This window comes from Danio rerio, chromosome 20, assembly GCF_049306965.1.
Source record: "Danio rerio strain Tuebingen ecotype United States chromosome 20, GRCz12tu, whole genome shotgun sequence".
NCBI classification, from domain to species: Eukaryota; Metazoa; Chordata; class Actinopteri; order Cypriniformes; family Danionidae; genus Danio; species Danio rerio.
In genome coordinates, this window is record NC_133195.1 from 34,657,934 (window position 1) to 34,685,453 (window position 27,520).

General features: G+C 36.8%; 2 protein-coding genes across 7 annotated transcripts in view; both read right to left on the bottom strand.

Moving 5' to 3' along the window:
* The window catches only part of LOC141379311 (uncharacterized), a 701,133-nt gene that overhangs the window by 471,557 nt on the left and 202,056 nt on the right, over nucleotides 1-27,520 (bottom strand). The window lies entirely within an intron of this gene.
* The window catches only part of stxbp5a (syntaxin binding protein 5a (tomosyn)), a 178,029-nt gene that overhangs the window by 123,428 nt on the left and 27,081 nt on the right, over nucleotides 1-27,520 (bottom strand).

The window sequence follows — 27,520 nt, forward strand, 5'->3', positions numbered from 1 at the left end:
ATGTTAATATACAGCTGTCAATCAATTCTGTGGGTGGGGAATCCAGACTCCTATGTCATGTCGGCCTCAAAAATGGAGGGAAAGACAGTAGTGTACACCATGATTTTATAACAGATTTGCTTGATGTGTGATAGGACTAAACAATGGTCAAAAATAGTTGACTCTTCTCATTTCAAGTGAGTAGATTCTTAGATTCAGAAATAGCATTGTATCTGTCACAGCTTGAAAAGTGGATTGTTTCTGCATTCTATTATTTATTTTCTTTAATTAAAGTCAGTGCTCTGGTAATATGCATGTCAGTCATTGTTCACCCTCAGTGGACATACAAGTTAATTAGCTCTGCCAATCTCTCTGGCTTTACTGCTAGCAATGAAGTCTGTCAGTCACTGTCAAACATGCTCTCCAAAAGTCAGTAATGAAAACAACAGCCCACTTTAATATTAGTTTTGTTTTGACAACATTTACCAGTGTCATACACTCACATTGTCTGAAAAAGCTGTCAAAAACTCAACTGTGTCAATTTATTACAGCTCAAATTTAAAATTAATATTTAAATACATTATATTTAAATATTAAATTGATGGGAAACACTTTACAATAATATTGTATTAGTTAATGTTAGTTAATGCATTTACTAACATGAACAGACTACAATACATTTATTACAGTGTTTATGTTAGTTAACGTTACTGTAGTTAATCAAAATACAGTTGTTCATTGTTGGTTCGTTAACTCACAATGCCTTAAATAATGTAAATAAGCCTGAATTTGGATGTTAATAATGCATTAGTAAACACTGAATTATGATTAATCAATTCTGTACAAACACTGTTCCTATGTAGTTCATGTTAGTTCATTTTCCATGCAATAATAGAACAAAATATTAGATGAAATCCTTACTTACCGACTCAATGAGAAAAGTATAATTAATGTATTTTTAATATCGTATTATATCTCTATATGAAATAGTGTTAATATGCTTTATCTTCATAATTGTAAATATGTAAAATCTCTCTCAAATCTGAATAGAAAATAAAACTAAATGTAAATTCACTGAAAAATGTCAAATGCTTTTGTCAAACATTTTTATACTGGTCTATTTAAAAGTACTTCATTAATCTTTTAAAATTCATTTAATTTTTGTATTACACATTTTGTATATATATATATATATATATATATATATATATATATATATATATATATATATATATATATATATATATATATATATATGTATGTATATATATATATATATATATGTATGTATGTATATATATATATATATATATATATATATATATATATATATATATATATATATATAAAAATATATATGTTTTTTGTTTTTTTTTCTGACAAAAGTAATGGTGTAGTCTATTTAAAAATAGATAATTGATTAAAATTATCTTTGGTCATTAAGTCTGAATGCAAATATAGTGTAAATCTGAAAAAATGGAAATATATAATTTATAATTAATTACTTTAATCAATTTTCAGGAATTTAAAAGTTCCCTGTATTTACTTTTGTTTTCTCTTTACCAATCATTTATTCTAAATTAATTTTAAAAAATCATTCTGACCACCTTTGGCATAAAATGACAACCTTTCAGACAAGTTTATGTATGTTTTTGATAACATAATACAAATGGCTTAACTTCAGAAAAGCTTAAAAACAAATAAGTTGAATAACATTTAAAGTTCAATGACAATAAATCAAAACATTTGTTATTTTGACCATCATATCTTAAAAAACAAACAAATATATTGTGTGCGTGCGTGCGTACGGGCCGGCGTGCGTACATGCATCTGTGTGCATGTAAAGATAATGGGTGGAGAAGTTATTCATTCATTCAATTCATTCATTCATTTTCCTCCAACTTAGTCCCTGATTTATCAGGGGTTGCCACAGCAGAATGAACCGCCAACTATTCTAGCATATATTTTATGCAGCAGATGCCCTTCCAGCAACAACCTAACAATGGGAAACACCCATAAACTCTCATGTTCACACACATACATTGCGACCAATTTAGCTTATTCAATTCACCTATAGCACATGTCTTTAGGCTGTGGGGGAAACCGGAGCACCCGGAGGTAATCCACGCGAACACGGGGAAAACATTCAAACTCCACACAGAAATGGCAACGGACCCATCCAGGACTCAAACCAGAGATCTTCTTGCAATCTTTCAACCATTGCATCACCATGACACCCGTAATAGTAATGTATTGACAGTAACAATAGGTATAGCTATTTTAAATATCCTGTTTATTAGCAATACCCGTTTATTAAGAGAGACTTCAACACCTTTTTTTAAAAAAATATAAAAATGAAAAAACAACACTTGCAGTTCCTCACTAGTCTTTAATCAAAAAGTAATCACTACTACCATCATTAATCATTACCAACAAAAAAACCTGCATCTCGTTTTATGCAGTCTCTACTTGGTGAAGACTATGTAATTTCTCGACAGGCTTATTGAGCGCCTGGCACGTGGTGTGTGAATGTGTGTGTCTGTGTTTGTGCTGTAGCGATATAATTTGATGATAACCTCTACTGGGAACCTGGGAACTGCACACACTCATATTTCCACAGCAAGGAAAGATGGAGAGAGGGAAAGAGAGAAAGAGAGAGAGAGAGAAATAAAAAAGGGAGGCCAGAGCATAATGCATTTACGCAAATGCAATCAGGATGGCGGAAAGAGTGAGGGAATAACAATTAAAAGAGATTAAAAGAGTGATCACTAGAGCTCAAACTGTTGGCACAGAGATAAGATGCAGACAGCAATATTGTATAAAAAGACTTGTAATGGAGTCTTGCACTCGGGAGGATTACAAATGCCTGATGATTGTGTGTGAGTATTATGAGTGAAAAATGTTAATTATGTACATTATGAAATATCACACATTTTAATATTCAGTACTAAACAACTATACTAAATAATCTTGTTGCTACACAAACATCATCGGCTCTGAAAAGACACTTTTCAGCTGCAATTTAAAGTTGCACTGTACTAGAGTGCAGAGCGTGCAGCCTTCATTTATCACCTAGAGGAAGCAAGTACAGTCATTCAGTGGCTCAGCCCGTCCATCCATCACACACACTTTGAAGTGACAGGGATGGAAGATACCGCAGGAAATTGTGTCTGCCGATAAGGACACGCCTTGAATCCTCATACATCCTCTGACCACCTGAAGTTGTTTGCTTTGGACCCCCATGATGTAATGAGTAGAGACCACACGTGCGGCTGATACAGCGAGGTGGAAGAGCAAAAAATGTGGGTCAAAAAAGGATATGAAAAAAATGATAATACACCCAAAAAAAGGACCAGAGAAGTATATCCCTGCGTGAATGACAGCACAATCTGGAGAAAATGCCAAAAACTGCCAGACATCACAAACATGTTGACAAGAGGGCAAAGCGAGCGTGGAGAGAATGCTGGGAGGAGAAGGATGGAGCTGACTCTATGCCCACACGCAATAAAGTCCAGTGGGCTGTTCATGGCTATAAAGAAAACACCCTTTAAATCTTTTCACAAACATCAATGAGCAGCTTGAGATGTAGCCATCCATTACTAGACAGTAACCATGGGCTTAATATATTAATTATGGCTCTGTTCCAAAACCCAGTGAGCTGCCTATAGAGGCAACATTTTAAAGGCACTTTCATGAGGCGAATCACAGGTAATCAACAAACACAAAATCATATAGTCTATGACAAGTTCCCTGTCGCAGCAATATTACTTATATAAGGATGCAACCAGAAACCCCAAAATATAATAGTTTATATATATATATATATATATATATATATATATATATATATATATATATATATATATATATATATATGGAGCACGGTGGCGCATTGAGTAGCACAATTATCTCACAGCAAGAAGGTTGCTGGTTCGAGCCCCGGCTGGGTTAGCTGGTTTTTCTGCGTGGAGTTTGCATTTTCTCCCAGTGTTCCTCCAGGTGCTCTGGTTTCCCCCACAAGTCCAAATGAGATGCACTATAGGTGAATTGAACTGCTAAATTGTCCCTAGTGTATGCGTGTGAATGAGTGTGTATGGATGTTTCCCAGTGATGGGTTGCGGCTGTAAGAGCATACGCTTCATAAAACAAAAGCTGGATAAGTTGGCGGTTCATTCCGCTGTGGCAATCCCACATAATAAAGCGACTAAGCCGAATATGAATTAATGAAATGTATATACACTCACTGGCCACTTTATTAGGTACACCTGTCTAACTGCTCGTTACCGCAAATTTCTAATCAGCCAATCCCATGGCAGCAACTCAATGCATTTAGGCATGTAGACATGATCAAGACAGTCTGCTGCAGTTCAAACCGAGCATCAGAAAGGGGAAGAAAGGTGATTTTAATTACTTCGAACGGTGAATGGTTTACAGTGCATGGTCTGAAACAGAAAAAAATATCAAGTGAGCGGCAGTTCATTGCCTTGTTGATGCCGGAGGTCAGAGGACCAGACTGGTGCGAGCTGATAGAAAGGCAACAGTAACTCAAATAACCACTCATTATAATCTAGGTATTCAGAAGAGCATCTCAGAATGCACTACACGTCCAACCTTAAGCTAAAGCAGCAGAAGACCACACCGACTCCTGTCAGCTAAGAACAAAAAACCTAGTCTACAATCCGCACAGGCTCATCAAGTTTATACAACAGAAGATTGGAAAAATCGTTGCCTGGTCTGATGAATCTTGATTCTGCTGTGACATTCAGATGGTAGGGTCAGAAATCAGCGTCAAGAACATTAAAATGGATCCATCCTGCCTTGTATCAACGGTTCAGGCTGGAGGTAGTGGTGGTGTAATGGTGTGGGGGATATTTTCTTGGCACACTTTGTTGAGCATCGTGTCAACTCCACAGCCTACCTGAGTATTGTTGCTGACCATGTCCATCCCTTTATGACCACAGTGTCATAAAGCCATGCCATCAAGTGTAAATCATCTCAGACTGGTTTCTTGAACATGACAATGAGTTCACATCACTTGGGACGTGGTGGAACGGCAGATTCACATCATAAATGTGCAGCGACAAATCTGCAGCAACTGCTTGATGCTATCATGTCAATATGGACCAAAATCTCTGAGGAATATTTCCAGTACCTTATTGAATCTATGCCATGAAGGATTAATGCAGTTCCTAAGGCAAAAAACGGTCCGGCCTGGTACTAGTAAGGTGTACCTAATAAAGTGGCCGGTGAGTGTATATATATTTCTAGTTCCATCTATAGGTTTCTATTTGCCCTTTAGTGATTTCGTGGATTTAGCTGGTTTTGACGTAAAACAAAATCTAACTTTTTAAAAAACAAATGAACTTTCTGAAGAGATATTTTAGAGAAAATAAGCTATTTTATTCATTATATTTAAAATGGAACTACTGAACCTGATTTTAGGAGCCTGATAAAATGCTTTAATTTCTGACTTTTATTAGAATGTTCTCCATTTTTAGACACCAATCATAACAAATACATCCACATCTTTTCCAGAATAGTTCTCTTTGGCATTTTTTTTAGTAAAACAGTTATTATTGTTATAGCTCCATCAGTCTTTTCTTTTGGGTGAATGCAGCAGCTCCAGGCACATGAACTACAGCTCAAAAATAACTGGACGGCCCATTCCATTGCAGTGCATTGAGGGAAAAATTGGCAGAATTAATCATTTTCTTTTATCATTATTGATCGCACCTGCTGTAAATGTAGCACCATGGTGATCTGTTGTTGTGATTCAAAATCACTATTGTTTTTACAAATGCACTGTTAAGTTATGTGAAAGCACCTTAAAGGTCCCGTGAAATGCTTTGAAATGTGCAGTTTTATTCAATGTTTGAATAAAAGGGTGGAACATAAAGTAGTCCCTTTATTACAGCTCTGCCAGTGAGAGTGGTTGAGCTCAAGCGCATCAAATGTGAAGCATCTTGAAGGGGGCGTGGCATGTCAGATACTAGAGAGCATTTGATTGGTCACGATTTGATGAAAAACTAAATTATGAGGTGACGTGAATAAAACCATTGATCTATTTAGGCGAAAGTAAAAAAAACTGCAAGCCTTACATGTGTATCAATTTTATATCTTCTAAACACAAATTGTGTCACTGTTTTGTTGCACACTAGCTTATAAAAATGAACAATAATGTTACTAAACATTTTATTTTAATTTCATGTGACCATTAAGGCATCAAAGACACAAGGTAGGCCAACTAAAATATATAAACAACTGAAACGTCTTGCTTTGACAGAGTTTAAAAGCCTTTAAAGCATGAATCCTAACAGGCAGATGATAAGACAGCAACATTGATTATTTCTTATGTTTCATTCAATACCTGAAAGCAATACTAAAAAAACAGTGAGGTGTAATTAAAAATGTATTGCACTGTTTTTATCTTACCAGCATGCCACATAGACAGCTAGTCATTCATGTCAGTCAAAAGTAGGCTAAAGGAGGGACATAAGAAAAAAGCATTAAGAAAAAAAAAGCAGCCTAGGGGGTCAATAGTGACGTTTCTTCTCCTCTGACGTCAGGAATGTCCCTGTCATGCATTACCCTGAGAGAGACAAGACAACACACAAAAACACATGAATATGAACACAGGATGCTAACATGTTACACCAAGATCCACTGAGTGTAAAACACAAGCATACTCTCTTATTCTCTTCCATGCTCCTGGGAATGATTAATTTGTCTAATACGCTTTCTAAATAAATAAACTCCAGAGGCACGTTTGATTTATTGGGGACCCAAACAATTAAAGTTGCAAGCGTTGTGGCTGTCGCTGCAACAAACTGCCTTCACCTTGAAAATGCTTCAGTGCACATACGCTCTCGAACAAGCCACTATGCAGATACAGTTGACAAGCGGCGCGCTCTATTAAAACATCCTATACTCAGCACCTAACATGCAATCGGGGATGATTCGGTTTAATACACTTACTAATGTTTTGCTGCTTTCCAGAGCTGCCCTGTCTTGGGAAATTTGCATACATTGACTGGACATGTTTTTTTTTTTCTTACATGGTCTTGGCTTTCATTCATGTGATATCTTATAGCAGCTCTTATGTGATGAATCAAGGATGATAGCTTGTGCTTTACAGCCATGATTTTTACAGAATATTTCAATATCCCAGGAATGATGCACTGACCAAGAGGCGAAAATGGTTGGATACTTAACACAAATGTCAATCAAATATTATGTTTATAGCAACAGAACAAACAACAAACAGACTATATTGGTATATTTATAACAATATAACAATATAATGTGGGATGGATGGATGGATGGACGGACAGACAGACATCCATACAGAAATATCAATATGGATGGATGGATGAATGGATGGATGGATGGATGGATGGATGGATGGATGGATGGATGGATGGATGGATGGATGGGTGATATGAAAGGATGTTGGTACAGAAATTTCAATATGGATGGATGAATAGATGGATGGATTGATGGATGTATGGATGGAGGGATGGAAGGAGGATATGAAAGGATGTCTATACAGAAATACCAATATGGATGGATGGATGGATGGATAATATGAAAGGATGTCTAAACAGAAATATCAATATGGATAGATGGATGGATGAATGCATGGATGGAAGGATGGATGATATGAAAAGATGTCTATACAGAAATATCAATATGGATAGAAGGGTGGATGGATGGATAGGGTGGATTGATTGATTGATTGATTGATTGATTGATTGATTGGTTGATTGGTTGATTGATTGATTGATTGATTGATTGATTGATTGATTGATTGATTGATTGATTGATTGATTGATTGATTGATTGATTGATTGACTGTCTCAAGCCATGTACACAGTTATTGTTGTAAACAATGTTTTTCCTCCTTCAGTCCACATAAAAACACAAAAATAGTCAATTGCTCTTAAACTTAAAACCAAAAAAGGGTTATTATTAGTTTCATTTGGCTGGCAACATGCGACACCAGCTATTGCACATACATGCATCTTGTAAACAATAGATCTCAATGACAAGTTGACGTTACACAAATGAAATGAGTACATGGACAAGCTAAAAACTCTGATTTCACCTGCTACAAAGACCCTGGCATTTTTGAAAATGTTTACAGGACAGGAGTTTTTCCAAAAGTTTGGTTCCAGTGGTTCCAGTACTGTGCTTGCATATGGACAAATGGCTAAACTGCATAGAAAAAGCTGCGGTTATGTGTTGACAGGGCCTCAGTATACAGAATGACAGATTATGGTAAACAGAGAGGTACAAATGCTCTAGTTTATGTGGCCATTTCATATAAGGAAAGATTTAAACAGTACAAAGTATAAAGAAGAACTCAGAAGTGAAAGAAAGTGCTGTGTGGATCATTAAAAGCCTCTCTCCCTGTAGGTGGGTGTGATTGATTCCTGGAGATTGGCCAGAGAGTATTAATGACCCTGTTCTTCAAGCTAAATTTAGATCTAGCGTTCGACACTCACAGAGGATGATGTAGACCCTCTAAAACACACACACACACAAATACAAGAGCTAAGAAGCTGCAAAGGCCAGAGAATGGGGCAGAGAGAGAAAGGGAGAGGCAGGGGAAATGAAAAGCTAGTGGATTTTCCTGTAGCCAGAGGCCAAAAGAGAAAATATATAGTGCAAAGCAGAAGCAGGACTTTAAACTTTCTCAAGGGCTCTCCAAATTTTGAAAGTGGAAGCTTCTAGGTTGTTTGTCAGTGAGTTACATAAATTAATTAAAGTCTCACGAGTATCAAAACAAGCTTCACATTTGTGTGTGAGGGGTGAGGGATTTCAACAAATCACATTAACCTCCAGTAGCAAAGACATTAGCTCAATTCAAAGCTCAAAACTAGGTTATATAACTATAGGATTTTGCCATAGAACACATTGATTCTGCTCACAGTACTTTGTCTCTTTCATTTGAGTCTGTGAAATGTCTCCTGACTGTATCTCTCATATCAAATGTGCTTTGTGTTTAAGATGAATAGATGAAGACATAATCGATGGCTGAACGAGAGAGAAGCACACTGGGTATTGTGAATGAAACAGGATATTGCTACCCATGGGGAGCAACAAAAGACACTCTAAACACCAAATCAATCAGCATTTAAACATTCGGTGAGGTTGTGATCTGTGTATGATGCTGCATCTGATACCCTATGAGAAGTCTCCAATTCACTCAAGTCATTATGGATGTTGAACCAATGTTTTGATACAAGGTGTCGCATTAAAACACATGGCCTCATGAGGGTAGGCTAGAGACAAGGGTCAGAAATATGTTAGTCCAGCTTACTGTCGTTTATAAACATACTTATAGCTGTGCTAATATTTTACACATTTAAACAGTTTGAACATATGTTCTATTAACCAAACACTGATGACAAACTGCCAATATTACTATGCCATTACTAAGCTATTATCCTTGTTGGAAAAGTCAGCTTTACTTCATTCATTCATTTATTTTCCTTCGGCTTAGTCCCTTTATTAATCAGGGGCTGCCACAGCGGAATAAACCCCCAACGTATCCTGCATATGTTTTAGGGTGCTTTCACACTTGGTTCAATTGCCTGGACCGTACCCAAGTTCGATTGTTCCTCCTTGCCACCTTCTCGGTTGGTTTGTGTTCAAACTGTCTTTTTTCCTTCTGAACCCCAGTATGCTTGAGTCATCGAGCAGCTGTTTTGTTTATGGCCGTTCTTAGGTGGCGGTCACAAAAGCAAGCACCGAAATGGAAAGACGTCCGCACATCGTTGTCATTCTGCTTTTACTGAAGCTTTTGGTTTTAGTCATACAGAAAGCGACTCGCGTCCATCTGCCGCAAAAAATATTATAAACATTCAGAACATCACACAGTGTCTGCAGAAGCTGTTTTTGGAGGAGACAAGCAGACATCACTGTGTATCACCATGTTTGCCCTGGCTTAGTCACACACCCGCGTGTCACCAAGGTACCAAACGTGACACACACACACACACACACACACACACACAATCAAACATTATTAAAACGATAGTTTTTAGTACAGTTGGCCAGAGTTCAAGTGAACCGTGCCCCAGACCACCTCTTTCAGGCGGACTCGGGTACGGTTCACAGATGCGCACACAAGTTCAGAAGGCACGTTCACACTAGCTAAACGTACCATACTATGACTTCAATCGAACCCGAGTGCGGACCAAAAGTGCTAGTGTGAAAGCACCCTTAGGCAGCGAATGTCCAATTTTAGCTCATTCAATTCACCTATATCGCATGTCTTTGGACTGTGGAGGAAACTCATGAAGCTACAGTAATTAGGAAATTAAATAATTAAAAAGCTACTTCAACATATATTTTATTTAGTGATTTAATTCAAGAGTTGAAATTACTTTATCATCAGATGACTTTGAGTCATCCTAACATGCATTTATTAACATAAATAATTTAAACTTTAAAATTATATATATATATATATATATATATATATATATATATATATATATATATATATATATATATATATATATATATATATATATATATATATATAAATGGGTGAAATCAAAGAACAGACACACTGATATAAGTGAGATAATTTAAAAAATGTTGTTTTAGTTTATAATAATGTATGTCTATTATAATTAATGTATGTCTAGATCAGGGGTGCCCAAACTTTTTCTTATGAAGCACCAAAAACCAAACCTGATTGCGGGCTTTGAGCCGGAGGTAAAAATACCAAAACTGTATTATATAAAATTTTGAATAACTTCTTAATTTATTTCCTACTATTTAAAAAAAATTAACGAAACATTGCTTTAAATTATTTCAACTAATGCAGTATATTTTTACATGTTTTATAATTAAACTATTACAGTAAAAACATGAACAATCCCATTACCAACATAATGGAGTTCAATGCTAAATACACTAAGCTCCACCAGCCTTGGGGTGCTTTCACACCTGCCTTATTTAGTTCGATTGAATCGCACTAGAGTTCGTTTCCCCTTTTGGTACGGTTCGTTTGGGCAGGTGAGAATACAGCAATCGTAATCGAGTGCGCACCAAAAGCGGACCAAATAAGCGTACCGAGACCTGCTTGAAGAGGTGGTCTCGGAACGCTTTCAAACGAACCCTGGAGCGGTTCATTTGTGGTGAGAATATGACCCATACTAAAACAGGTCCAACCGCAAAAAGTACTGCATGTTTTGGACTAATTCAGCTGCCGTAGGTCGATGCGCTGTGCATTATGGGATATGGAGGAAAAATATTTGTTGACAGCACTTTACCAACAGAGAGAGAGAGGGGAAAACATTACCTGATGGATCGTTGGTAATATTTCCGCAAGATGACCATGTCGCAGTTTAGCTAAATGAATTCACGGCTCCTCCTGAAGTGACAAGCGATGCATTAAACACTGTTTTCCAGCCGCGGCCGCGCTTCATTTTCGTAATGTATAGTTTGTCTAAAGCAGGCATACAATCAGCCAGCGCAGTCGTCCCTTCAGAGTAAAAGGTTTTGTTTACCTGCGGGAGTTCACTGGCATTTTCCCGCACGTGAATTCTGACCAATCAATAAGCAGTTTAGGAAATATGTTCAACAACATCTGGCCAATGAGAGATGTGGATTTTGTCAGATGACGGCATTTTGGTTTGTTTCAACTGGTTCGAACCAAAGCCAGCAGTGTAGTGTGAAAACGACCCAACGACGGCAGAAGATGCAACAATGTATCATTTATTACCCTTGGTCTGGACCAAATGAAGCGAACTACAGATGTGAAAGCACCCTTAGATTTGATTTGCTCACTGATGTCTTGTGCATCTGTTGAGTGACAGTATTTACATATATAAATCAGTTACATTTTTAAAACAAAACAAATTACCACAAAAACAAAGGATTACATTAAATTTGAAATGACCATCTTTTCACAGATATTCGCCCCAGCCAACCTCCCTATAATTCTCCCTCTCTTTTCAAATGAGATGGTGGGCCAAATTAAAGGCTAGCATGGGCCAACTTTGGCCTGCAGGCTCTAGTTTTGGCATCTCCGGTCTAGATGTTAAACAATCTTCCTTAATGTAAGGTCACAATAACCATTGCTCTGTAAAATTTTGCATCAAACTTCAGTTATCCCAATATGTTTTGAGGTAAAGGCTGATTTATACTTCTGCACTCAGTGAGCCGTGCATTTATACTTCTGCTTGCTGTTTGTGTTGCTCTGCTATAACACTTCTGAAATGCTAGCTGGCAGTTATGTTTTAATGTTCCTCTGTGTCAAGTTTGTTGATGGGTGTTTTTTATTTATTTATTTTTTTTATGAACGCTACCTTAATGTACAAGTAGCTAAAACTCGCTTATTCTGAGGCGGGAACCAGCGGACAGGCAGCAACTTTAATTGTAAGGTTAACACAAAACAAAAGTTTCAAGCTCCTTCACAGGACTCGGCACTTGTAAACACTCACTGCATAGGGCTCATGGCTCTCAGCAATGCCCACACTCGTCAGCGCTACCAAGCCGACCAATCACAGAGCTTGCGCTATGCGTCGTTTCATGCGCTAGACGCAAAAGTATAAATCAGCTATAATACGTTTACCTTGCCAATTTCTCTTTTGTTATCTCATGCAAATACCCAATTATGACCAGCAAAAAAAAAGCTACCTGGTTTGAAAGTGACTTTTTGTTAGCTGCTTGAACATGCTAGTTGAAAAAAACACTACATGTAAAATAAAAAGCACAATTTTGAAAAACACACTATTATACTGAATAACGCAGTTAGTAGCATTGCTTCCTTTCATTAGTTTCCTCTTCACTCTGGAACATGCCCGCAGACAAGAACTCCTGCTTTTTGGCAGGACAGTCTTCTATGACTTCAACAAGGTCATGGCGCAATAAAGATGGTAATATTTCGCTTTTAATTTAACAAATGGACAGCCAACTCCCATCGAATAACTTTACTATGCCTTTTCCCCTATGTTTTCATCTAACGCCACAGAAAAGAAAGAAAAAAAATCAACTGCTCTTTCACTATCTTATCTGACCAAGGACACCATATAGCACACACACAGTTAAGAATTCCAACACTGGAGCAATTCCCAGGACAAAGTGCAGATAAGCCAGCCATTAAAAGGATGGAAAAGAAGGAGTGGGAAAAAAGAGAAGAGAAGGTGAGTACGAAAGAGAGACAAATGGGAAGATGGAAGAGATAGATGGAAACAGTGATGGAGGGAGAGGATAAAGGAGAGGGAGGAAGGAGAATGAGTAAAGAAACAATAACAGAAGAGAAGAGAAGCAGGTGAAAGAACAGAACGTCCTTAAGAGTTGGTCTGTTCTGGCCGCTGACGATGAGAGAGATTTTTGAATAGGGATGCCTTTTGGCTGATGTCGATAACTGATAAGTCTTAAGATTTGGAGGCCGATAACCAATATTCATTCATTCTTGTCGGCTTAGTCCCTTTATTAACCCAGGGTCGCCACAGCAGAATGAAACACCAACTTATCCAGCATATTTTTACACAGCGGAAGCCCTTCCGGCCGCAACTCATCACTGGGAAACATCCACACACATTCACATACACACACACACTACAGACAATTTAGCTTACCCAATTCACCTGTACCACATGTCTTTGAACTGTCGGGAAAGAAACACACGCGAATGCAGGGAGAACATGCAAACTCCACACAGAAACTCCAACTGAGCCGAGGATTAAACCAGCGAACCAGCGACCCTGTTGCTGTGAGGCGACAGCACTACCTACTACGCCACTGCGTCACCGCACCAATATATTAGCCAATAAATATAACCATTTCAGAATGCTATATTTTTATACAGTGACTATTCTATGTTTACACATATTTTTGCAAAAAAAAATTTCCTGAGGCTATTTAACCCAAAATACACAATGACACTCTTCAAACATATCTACAATGATAAGCAATATGGTTGAGTTGACTGAATTATTAGCGCACAACAATGCCACACAAAGAAAGGATGGACTTTAAAGTAATAAACAATGTGAGGAAAGCTCAGTTATAGTGCACTGGACAAGTACCAACAAATTTGACCAATACATGGATGAGGCAGGCAATTCTGTACAATTACGTAATCAATCCGCTTAAAGATATCAGTGTAATTTTGATATCGAACCAATAACGATAAAAGTAAAAATAACATTTATCGTCCGATATCAATATGGCCACCGATACATTGTGCATTACTATTTTTGAATTTTTTTTTTCAGTATTGGGCAGGAAAACCAGCTACTTTTCAGATGGAAATAACAACCGAGTTGTCTGTAGGCAACAGCCAAAGAAAGATTTAGCTATAGTTCTGCCAGGAGGACTGAGATGTCACATCATTCATAATAATTATCTCGTCAGCCTATAACAACCCAGCAAGCAATATATAAGCCCATCTAAACAATCACTTTTGCTGTACTCAGGTGACGTTGCAGAAGTTTCCCTCCATCCTCCCAATCACCACCACCACCAGGTCGGTTTCGTCTCCACTCAGGGGGTTGGCTTCGCCCTGCCTTCATCTTCAGGCAGGATCTGCCAGCTCATCCAGAGTTCGGGACTACAGACAGGGCTTACGCCAAAGGACTTTATGGAAGAACCGTAACCCTTAACTTACATTAACGCAAACAATTCACAATAAATGTTTAAAGGTTTATTTGCCCCCTAAAGTCTTTCTGGTAGAAATGTTAATCTGTGCAGCTTAATCAGTTAATGAAGTCAAGAAATTAAAAACAAAGTATGAATGTGAATATAAAAAAACACAAGCACTGAAACGTGAAAGAGAAGGAGCAAGACAGAGAAAGAAAGAAAAAAGACGTCATGTCACTTTTGAGTGCTTACAAATTGTTGCTGACCCCTCTCGACGAGCCCAAGGGTGAATCAAAAGCCAGGACATTAGCGAGCCGGCGCACTGACCCATAATACCTCAGTCTCTTCCAGATTCTAGAGAATTCCATCAAGGACAAAGCCTCTGTGTGAAGCCAGCAGCACTACTCAGCTCTTCCCTCTGCCCATGAGTCAGCACGCCGCCCGGACAAGAAACATCCTTCAACACTATCTAAGAAATGCCAACTTTCTGCAGTATCTGTTCTTTTCTTTTATTCCATTCCCTTCTCTCGAAACTGCTAATACCTTTATTTCTGTTGGCTGAAGGTAAAGAGACAGTTCACTCAAATTTGAAAATTCAGTCATGATTTACTGTTGAATTTGATGATTTAGTTTTGTTTGCATGGAACACAACAAGAAATGCTTAAAATGTCTTGAGTTGATCTACATGTATTGACATGCATGAAAACCAAATTGTGTTAAAGGGACAGCTCACCCAAAAATGAAAATGAAGTCATAATTTATTGTTCCTTTTTTCCAGAAAAAAGTTATCACATTAATCTGTAAAATGTCATTCTGACTGTCATCTGACAGCCTGAGTGGATACTCAGTGGGTACTCACTGAACTCAGTGGGTGCTTGTTGAAGATTTCTAGGACTATGTTTTATTTCATATGGCATTTTGATTATACTACATTTTTATAGTTAAATGCACTTGCATACGTTTTTCTTGAAGTGGAGAGCAGTGTTATCTTAACCTTTTTAACAAATCATTTAATCAAATCAATTTCTGCCATTTCTATCCTTTTTTTCAGAGTGAGGGGTGGGGGGTTCAAAATAGAAAGACATAAGGCATTGGAATTTGATGGTTAATTCCTATATAATAATAATAATTCCATACGTTTACATAGTGCTTTTTTGGACACTCAAAGTGCTTTACACATTTTTTGGGAAATCTTCTCATCCACCATCAGTTTGCAGCATCCACCTGGATGACACGACAGTAGTCATATTGTGACAGAACCCACACCACACACCAGCTAACTGATAAAGAGGAAACAGAGTGATGAAGCCAATTATGATATGGGGATGGTTAGGAGGCCATGATGGACAGAAGCTAGTGGGCAAATTTGGCCAAGATGCTGGGGTTAAATCCCTAGTCTTTTTCGAAGGACATCCTGAGATTTTTAACGACAACAGAGAATAAGGACCTTGGTTTAACCTCTCATCCAAAAGATGGATATAAACCATCAGCATCAGAACAGCAGAGTCACTCGCTATTTTCAAGAAACGACTAAAAACTCAACTATTTAGTCTCCACTTCACTTCCTAATCTGCAATTGCCTCTCTGAATATCACACTAACTGTACCCAAAAAAAAAAAAAAAACTAATACTACTAATACTTTCCTTCTTAGACTTTACAGACCTGAAACTTGCCTATAGCACTTATTCATTGTTGCTCTTAGTTGTGTAAATTGCTTCCTTGTCCTCATTTGTAAGTCGCTTTGGATAAAAGCGTCTGCTAAATGACTAAATGTAAATGTAAATGTAAACCTTTTAGCTTAAAAAAAAGCGCAATAAATACATCACTAAATGACTGTATTGCAAATAAACACAACACTAAAACTATTGCAACCCCGCAGCCATATAACTTTATTTGCTTAACAGACTAAATTTAAACATATAATTCACATTTTGTTTGAAACCTGTGGTTACACTTTCAGTTTACAAATAAGAGCAGGTTTCATATTGTCCAATAAATACCTCTTTTGCATAACAGAAAACAAAATCATTGGTTGGGAACAGCATGTCAGAGAATAAATTATGTAATTGTAGGGATTTCACTTTTAAAATTTGAGATGTAAAACAAAATCTAAACTAAATCCAAACTATAAAAGAGCACAATCTGTCCATAAGCTGCTGTTTGTTGTGTTAATAGAATTGTGTTAAACATACACCACATTTTTTATCATTTTTATAATCCTCTGATCTCTTCAACTGCACCATATTAACAAGTTAGCAACAAAATCTGCTAGAATCAGAAAACCTAATGAGTTTTGTGCCTCTGGAAAAGAAAAGTTAGGCAGAGCCAAAGGCTGCATGAATCTAACATCTCTCCCCTGAGAAGTACCATGTCTTGCCTGCAGCAGACAGGGGTTAACTGCAAATTTCAAGGACATGACAGTATTGCCCCCAGATACAAGATGTGTCCCAATGGGAAGGGGAAATTCTCACAGTTAAACAGTGAGATTTCAGCATTGAACACCTCCAAAAACACAAGCTCAGACTTAATGCCACCTGATGATACCCTTGCACACCACTTATATGGCATTTCAGCCAACGCAAATTACTGTGAGTGACAGTCCCCCGATTGTCTTGACCTTTACGGTGCTCGTCCTCCTGCCATATCGCATTAGATGGCGTGTCTGCATCAGAGCGTATGTGGGGTGGAACATATGGATACCGCTGTGTATAATATCATTACCATCTCCATCAGTCCCCACTGACAGTCTTATAACACCTCAGACGCACACCACGTGAAGGACTAATGGAGATGAATGAGATGAGGATAAGAAAATGAGAGGTGGAGCAACACTACGCGGTTTATATACACAGCAGACAGAAAGACAGATAGCGGGACACCACTTAGTTTATGCTTTTAGGCCTGTACTAACTGGCCCATCTTCAAAAACTTTCATAAATCACTTGCAAGTTCTATGATCTTCAGTACCTCAAAAATTGCATATAAATGAGCTAGATAACATTAATTGTGGTTGTGTAAATCAGACGAAATGCCAAACAGCAACATTTAAATACAAGATTGAGATTGCAATGAAAAACATCTGCTCAAAATGTAATGTAAGGCCATGGTGACATTTGCCCCCCATGCCCCCTATTTATTGGTGCACACATGAGTGGATTGACAGATGCATGAATGGGCTGATGGATTTATTTATGGATTGATGGATTCATTGTTGTACAATGGATTGGACTTCATTTCGTTCCCAAAGCAACAACATAATAATGCATGTTCATTAATTTGCCATGGCGCATGCATCTTTTTGCCACAAATGTAATAGTTTCAAAGAAAGAAAAAGACTCTTAACAGAAATAATATACAAAATCTAAAAATCTAAAAATATATAAGCAGTTGTGCCTGCCATAAATACGCAAGTTGGTCAATTTGCAAGAAATTTATTGGGTCTCAATTCCGTGACTTAAAATAATATTAATGTGCTTGCATCAGAAGTGGTCTATACCCTAAACCACACTTTTTAGGGGACTCAGGTACAGTTTGCAGTAGCTGAGACCCGAAAACAGTTTTAACAGTATACAAGCCAATTGACTATATTGGACTATACTGTCTAACCAGGGACTTCACCAAAAATGCAATTGGAAAAGCCTTGAAATGTGAGTTTGAGATCTCTGCATTTTGTATTGAAACAGATATTCTTGCATGCCCAAAATAGATGCTGGAGGCGTTGCAAGTATGACTACAGACTGAACTGATCTTCCTTGAAAAGGAAGGAACTGTTAGATATCTATAAACAGTAGATATAGACATATAGAATACAGACAGACAGACAGACAGACAGACAGATAGACAGATAGATAGATAGATAGATAGATAGACAGACAGACAGACAGACAGACAGACAGACAGACAGACAGACAGACAGACAGACAGACAGACAGACAGACAGACAGACAGACAGACAGACAGACAGATAGATAGATAGATAGATAGATAGATAGATAGATAGATAGATAGATAGATAGATAGATAGATAGATAGATAGATAGATAGATAGACCAACAGACAGATAAACAGACAGACAGACAGACAGACAGATATCAATGGACATACAAGATGACTGAATATAAAATAATGCAGCAATGGCCTGAAAGGGCAAGTGATTGTTCTGCCAACAGTAGTCAAACGCTCTCCCACTGGCCCTGAGCCAGCAGGCCATCCTTACTGTTTAGCCCTTATTGTACATGTTGAATCCTAAACAGTCAGACTGTTTGAATTCTGTCCCCATCTGACTGACTGCATCCAGCTTTAGCGTCAGTGAAAACCTTTAAATCTCTTTCTGTTTTTGATATTGCAGTCTGCGTGGATGTATTATGTAAATGCTGTTGTGCTGTGTACAATGTCGCACGAGCCCTGAGCTAAAGCTGACAGGCTAGAGAACGAGAGAAGAAGAAAAAGATGGGTGCACAACCCCCATCAGCCTCCTCTGCTTTTAATTCGTTTCCCTTTTCTCTGTCATTATCTCTCTTTTCAGTGCATGCTGTCACTTCTTTCTGCTATAGATTTATTCTGTTCTCTTGAATACATGTGTAGCGAGTCCCCTGTTAATGCGCTGACCTTCGTCCTCAATGCATGTCCTCCAAGGATATCAGCTTTTTGACTCTAGACATCTGAGACACACACACGCACACACACACACATAGTCTATGTTCTCCAGAGCAATGTGTCTGCCAGCTTTAAAAGCACCGCCACACCCCTTCAGTGCTCTGCCTTCCCAAAGCTCCTCCAGGCTTTGTTCATAAACCTCAGCGTGACAGTTTGATTGGCGATACAAAACACAGCTGTTTACTATACCCACAGGACACAGAGTGAGAATCAGAAAGAGGGAATCTAGAATCTTTTTAATGATTCAGGAACGCATTTACCACCGTTATAAAAGCACAAAATAGACCACTGTTTCAAAAAATAAAGTAAAATTATATCTAATGAACGGTAAACAAAGACTTTCAGAAACATAAGGTGCAGTAAATAAAGAGGATGAATAGAAACAAAAGACATTACTACATAACTTGATTACATATTGACAACCATTTCAAGGTCAAGCTGATTTGTGACATTTCCGAACTCCTTTGTACAGCTGGGGTCTGTTGGCTTGTACGTGGATTATGAATTTAAATTTTAAATGATTTGACATGATTCAGAATAGTTTTGTTCTTCAAAACTTATCCAGCATAGATACTTACATTAGATGTCACCTATGCTATTGTTGTCTATTATAAGGAACGTGTTAATAGAGCAGTCATTTTAGTACCGGGTAGTGTTGCACGATACCAAAATTTTGACTTTGATACAATACCTAAATTAAATATCACGATACCGATACTAAATCGATACAACACCATAATTTCTTTTCTTTTAAAATATAATTTATAAATAAATACTTTGCTGTACGCTGAAACAGAACAGAACCACTTTAAAGAGCAAAACAAACGTAGAAATAAAAACTATTTTGTAAGCACTCCAGTCGGGCTGATTTAACATAAATAAAATAGTTGCAGCTTTGTTCTAAACTATAAACAGAAGTGCACATAACTTTTCTGGTCTGGTTCTCAAGGAACCTGAATATGTTGCTTGGTCCTCACTGTTCAAGACACAGCGATCCTGTCATATTCATATGTAATTACATATTTTATATAATAATATATTTATATATTAAGTTAGGGGTGGATGATGTGACATTGTTACATTTTTAGCAGTCCATGATGTCATCAACTAATAAAAATGGGTATTTGTTAAAAATATATACATTTATGTTGTTCCTCTGACAGGATATTTTTTTAATATATTTATATTTTTTATGATTGTCCAAGTTAAGTGTGACCATACTGATATAAGAATATAGCTCAGCATATCACATTTGTTGTGACATGATTTACACACAACTGCATAAAAAAATGGATCTGCACAAAAACAAAATGTTAAATCTTATATAAAGATTTATGATGAAGTCACCATAAGAGTATCCATTTTCATCTTATATCAAATAAAATATAAAAACACAACATATGACAATTTTAGACTTAGATTAGATTAGATTAGATTAGATTAGATTAGATTAGATTAGATTAGATTAGATTCAACTTTATTGTCATTACACATGTACAAGAACAAGGCAACGAAATGCAGTTTAGGTCTAACCAGCAGTGCAATAGCAGCAAGTGCAGGATACAGGTATAAGTTATAAAGTGCAGTTATAGAAAAACTATGGTGATATTTACAGATGGATGTACCATGAACTTTATATAGAGGTTGTATTGGCTATGAACAGATTTACAATAAATGAATATATGTACAGGTTGCTATTAATAATGAGAAGTGTGCAGATAAATAAACAACTACAAATGTATATGTACAGAGGGTGTGTACATAATTAGAAATGTTCATGTACAGTGTGTATGTACAGTTCCAATAAATGAACCAGTGCAGTGTTTCTTCTGGAGATGCAACAAATTGGTTTAAATCCAATTTTAATACAAAATCTAAAAGGGAAATGTAAGGGTAAGTACAACACAGCTCAATCTATGTAGACAGCACAGAATCTTAAAAGCTAATTTGCTGGTGATTTGATGCAGCAGAATATGCAGATACTTTTCAAATAATAAATTTAAATTAAAACAGCCAGTTATACCCTATGCCATGGGATTAAAAAAACTTGATATACCCCAAGGAAATTCTGCTCCAAAGGTAAGTCTAAATGAATAGCTAAATTCTTGACACATGAATATGTAGCCTATACACATAGCCAACAACAAATGTGGACAACTCTTGCATATCATTTTTAACAAACCATTTCATTTTATTTTTGTCATAATTGCCAGTCGCTGCACTGATGATCATGCAAACTTGTTTGAAGAGCCCAACTAGCCAGAGCTCAGTTATGTACAGTTGAAGTCAGAATTATTAGCCCCCATGAATAATTAGCCCCCCCTAGTTTTTTTCCCCCAATATCTGTTTAACGGAGAGAAGATTTTTTTTTACATATTTCTAATCATAATAGTTTTAATAACTCATTTCTAATAACCGATTTATTTTTTCTTTGCCATGATGACAGTAAAAAATATTTTACTATATATTTTCCAAGACACTACAGCTTACAGTGACATTTATAGGTTTAACTAGGATTATTAGGTTAACTAGACAGGTTAGGGTAAATAGGCAAGTTATTGTGTAATGATGATTGGTTCTGTAGACAAATTCTGTAGATCGAAAAATATAGCTTAAAGCACTAATAATTTTGACCTTAAAAGGGTTTGGAAAAAAATAAAAACTGCTTTTATTCTAGCCAAAATAAAACAAATAAGACTTTCTCCAGAAGAAAAAATATTATCAGACATACTGTCAAAAATTTTCTTGCTCTGTTAAACATCATTTGGGCAATATTAAAAAAAGAAAGAAAAAAAATCAAAGGGGGCTAATAATTCTGACTTCAACTGTATATTAAAAAATCCTGGATATGATAAATCATTGTTTGAGCAAGGCACGAAAAACAGGGCAGAGTTTTTCACTGAAGGTCAAAATTCATTCATTCATTCATTCATTTTCTTTCCGTCTTGGTCCTTTTATTAATCCGGGGTCGCCACAGCGGAATGAACCGCCAACTTATCCAGCACATGTTTTACGCAGCGGATGCCCTTCCAGCTGCGGCCCATCTCTGGGACATATCCATGCACACTCACACACTACGGACAATTTAGCCTACCCAATTCACCTGTACCGCATGTCTTTGGATTTGTGGGGGAAGCCGGAGCACCCGAAGGAAACCCACGTAAACCCAGGGAGAACATGCAAACTCCACACAGAAACGCCAACTGACCCATCCGAGGCTCAAACCAGTGACCTTCCTGCTGTGAGGCGACAGCACTACCTACTGCGCCACTTCGTCGCCCCTGAAGGTTAAAATGATTTACACTAATTTCACATTTTTGCATTTTCACTTGTGGTCTCTGATATTTCAATGCCAAATATAATAATAACAATAATATTAATATTCATAATAAGGATGATATAATAATAATAATAATAATAATAATAATAATAATAATAATAATAATAATAATAATAACGAAGGGGGTTGAGGAACCCTCCCAAATATGTAGCATTTTGAGTGCCAAGAAAAGAACTATGAATGTTATTATTATTATTATTATTATTATTATTATTATTATTATTATTATTATTATTATTATTATTGTTATTATTATAATAACCACAGCAACAACAGCAATATTAACAATACAAACAATAATAATAATAATTAAAAAACAACAATAATAATACTAATCACCCAGACATTATGACAAAAACCCTATATCCACAAAGTCTTTTTCACAAACAGTTAGACGCAATTCTGCTCATGCTGGTTTTACAATGTTTATAAAAGCAGTATTTACACACAAAGCTGTTATACACACCTGCACCATTACCTCTTCAATGCAGAGGTCACGAGGGTGAGATGAGCTTTTGTTCAAACACACACACATACTCATAGAGCACAGTGTGCAACTTTGGGAAGTGCATTAAAAATGTATGGTTCTGCAGCAACTCTGTAATAGAGCAAAAGGCCAGCAGTCACTAACAGGAAGCCTCCTGTGTTCTGTCTGTGTGTCTGCACACAGGTGAAAGTATTTTTGATGAGGACAATAAGATCTGCGCACACAAAGTTACTGCATAAAAGAGAGTTCAAAAGTGTAATACTACAGAACAAATTTCCAAATTTTCCAAAAACTACTACTGCTTAAACTTAGCAATAGGTGATTGTCTTCAAAAACACATTTTTGCTAAGCTTCATGGTTGAAAGTCTCTTCCAATCCTAAAAGCAATCATTACATTCAGTCGTCCAATTAAATTTGCATGTATTTTAATATTTTATGAAATATATATATATATATATATATATATATATATATATATATATATATATATATATATATATTTTTTTTTTTTTTTTTTTTTTTTTTCTATGAATGATGTGCCAAGAAAAGTTTATCCTATCATATTGTTGTTGTTTTTTTTTGATAGGCAGTTATGCCTGCTTGTCACAATATGTAACTGCGTACTTTTATGCACCCTGTTAATACAGAAAGGTTTATGTCATCTACACAATTATGGACACATTCAGACAAAACAACCTAAAGTACCAGACACCAACATCCTACCGTCTTTTTAAGCTTGATATAGTACAATTACTAACTGTACTATAAAGTTTTTTCGTCAACATTACATCATGTATTGTGATGTGATGTTGTCTAGAGTAGGGGTTCTCAAACTTTTCAGACCGCAACCTCCACAATAGCAATGCCAGTGACTCGCGACCGCAAATTCCCTGGAGGTGGTTATAAATATACAAATGTTGTGCACACAACAATAGGCTTAACAATCTAACAACAACCATATCATTGTATAGTCATTTATTAATTTGTTTAATTTATTATTAACCTCAACTAAAGAGACTGGTGGACACAATGTTTTCAGCACAAGTCTATTCTTGGTTGAATTTTGGAGACGGCTAATCAGAGGTCATTCTCAATATTCATTTGTGGCCTGTATTTATTTTTAATGTATGTGATTGCCATAAAGGTGTCAAAAAGTTTAACCTGGTGCTATAAAATTATGCTTTAAAATCTGCTGCAGCTGATCTAACGTAAACACACCAATCCTATGAAAATAATAAATTAAAGGCTGATGGCTTTTGCTTTGTGCGTTGTGTTTTTTTTATATTAAAAACTACTATTTTTATTTTCTGTCGGTTATGGTTAAAATATGCTAATTCTTATTGTTTAATAAAATTTATTTGACTTTTGGAAATCACCAAGCGACCCCCAGACATTGTCCCGCAACCCCCCAGTGGGTCCCGACCCCCACTTTAGGAACCGCTGGTCTAGAGCACATTCAAGCATTCATGAGTTGTGGCTTTGGATGGCGTATTGCAGAGTGAGATGTAGGCTTTCAATGCTATCAGCCTAATGTTAGCATTTTCCAAGAACTCCTATTGCACATTTTAAGATTATTGGTTTGAATGACTAAACCCAAAAGATAACCTTCTCCAAATAAAATGAAAAAGAAAGTTGAAAAAGCAAAATAGAAAAACAGACAGACAGACAGACAGACAGACAGACAGACAAACAGACAGACAGACAGACAGACAGACAGACAGACAGACAGACAGACAGACAGACAGACAGACAGACAGACAGACAGACAGACAGACAGACAGACAGACAGACAGACAGATAGATAGATAGATAGATAGATAGATAGATAGATAGATAGATAGATAGATAGATAGATAGATAGATAGATAGATAGATAGATAGATACTTATTAAACTGTTCAGCTAGGGTGTTTTTTTTTAATTTGTGTGTGTCTGTTTGTGTGGGTGTTTGCCCTGTCATAGGAGGCCGTTGTTCGCCAAACATGGCCAAAGAACCAGCATGTGGGAGGTTGCAGAAAAAGCAACACTTGGACCAGAAACCCTGTTTAAACTGTGACACACACCACACACACATACACACACAATACCACCCACATCACACTTTCTATCACAAGTGACAAAATTTCGAATACTGAAATAGCTGGCCTTCTGTCTCAATTTGGTCCTTTAGCTTTTTCCCATCCTTCACTTCATCACTGTACATTTGACATTATACCCTAACCGGCATTCCAAACTAATCAGACGTAAACCCACAAACATCCCTGCAGCAGAGAGCGTCCCAAATCACGCAGGTTCAGTATGAGTGTGTATATATGTGCACATTTGAGAGAGATATGCCAGTCGTGTGCCTCAATGAGCATTAAGAAAATGGTGAGTCATCATGCCACACATTACACGTGTACTTTTCTCTCTCTCTATAGGGTCTGTGTATGATGTCAGCAGCGCTCTCAGCATAGGTCAGGAATTAACATCACAGTCACTTACGTCTATAATGTACGCGTGTGTGTGTGTGTCACATGGGGGAAGGGAGTTATGGTATTGCATCTGCACTGATTACGCTGTGTACTTCATGAACGAACAGCACAACAGACCTAAATCGCATCCTAGAGGCGGCAGTTTGCAGCAACAGATATCAGTCTGTCGCAATTATGCAACAAATGCATGAGCATTTTAGCTGGTGGTAAAATAGTACAGCTGTTGGAGCCAATTATGTTATTCGGGCTGCTATTTTCTCTTTATTTTTATCTTTTATGATCGCCTTTCTAAATTATCTGTCAAGAGTGTAAATGCAGTTTGCTGCTGCAAGGGTAACGCAGTTTGACAGTGGGGATTTAAAGGGTTTTATACAGCAGAAACAGCTGTGAATTCATACACAGATTAAAAGACCTGCTCTTTGTGTACTTTGCAGTGTGAAGTAGATGTAGATATTAACAAAATATCATTGGTTCATTATGAAAGGAGGTGGCAAATGCATAGGGTGAATATCTTGTTATACTTTACAGACCAGAAGACTTCTATGATTAAGGTAGCTCAAGCCTCTTGTTAAGTTGTGACGTAACACGATGTATGGAAGTTTCCAAGTAGCTACTCATTCATTTATTTGTTTTCTTTTCGGCTTAGTCACTTTATTTATTAGGGGTCGCCACAGCCAAATTAACTGCCAACTTATCCAGCATGTTTTCACGCAGCGGATGCCCTTTCAGTTGTAACCCATCTCTGGGAAACATCCACACACAGTCATTCACACTCATACACTACAGACAATTTAGATTACCCAATTCACCTGTACTGCATATCTTTGAACTGTGGGGGAAACCCAGAGGAAACCTACACGAATGCTTCTCGCTGTGAGACGACTCCACTACCTACTGCGCCACTGCGTCGCCGCTACTCATTTGAGCTAGGAAAATATTTATTTATGACAACTTTTTAGTCATGTCACACAATAAATTAAATTTTATATAAAAATCATGGAGTACACAACAGCCTCTGGACTTGCTGCATCTCCAACATCAATATGCAATCTGATATTAGGGATGGATATATATTGCGAACATGATTTTCAAAAGTATTGCATCTCTTTGTAAACGTTTATTATTAGTATTTGTTGAGTCTCCCCATACAGTTTAATATGGCGCTCACATTGAAGCCGCTTCACGTGACATCACACTTAACAAGCGGATAGAAAGCTTGTAATTCTTAATGATGTAGTCAAGTATCATTTCTAGTAGGACTGCACAATATATCATTTCAGCATCAATATTGCAACACTCTCAGAAATAAAGATAAAAAAGCTGTCACTGGGGCTCTACACTTTTGTACCTTACAGGTGTACATTGGTACATTAAGGGAACATTTTTGCACCTGTAGGGTATATTTTAGTACTTTTCAGGTACTAAAAAGTACACAATTGTACTTTTTAGGTATACATATGTATCTTTATGGTACAAAAGTGGACCTAAAAGGTATAAAATTATTACTTTAGAAAAGGTACCGCGCCCCAGAGACAGCTTTTGTACCTTTATTTCTGAGAGTAAACGTGTACATTTGCATAAATCACATCACAGTATCTGTAATGTTGATTAAGGATTATAGTTGATCAATTAAGACTACTGTGTTATTTTAAATTTTAACTCACATTTAATTATTTAATTACTGTACCTGAATATCTAACTACTGCTTGACTCTCTGGAAAACCATATCTTATTTATTCATGATTTCAATTAGTTTGATTCACTCCACTACAAGATTATCCTAATCAATTTAAATTAACAATTTTATTTTAAATAGAGCTACTCATGACATCTGCTGAAATAAAATATCGTAAAGTTAGATTTTTCGGTCCCACTTTATATTGTGGCCTTAAGTAATATGTACTTACAAAGGAATTAATAGTTTGCTACAAAGTACTTATTGTGTAAATACATGTATTTACTGTCTACTTATGCTTGATT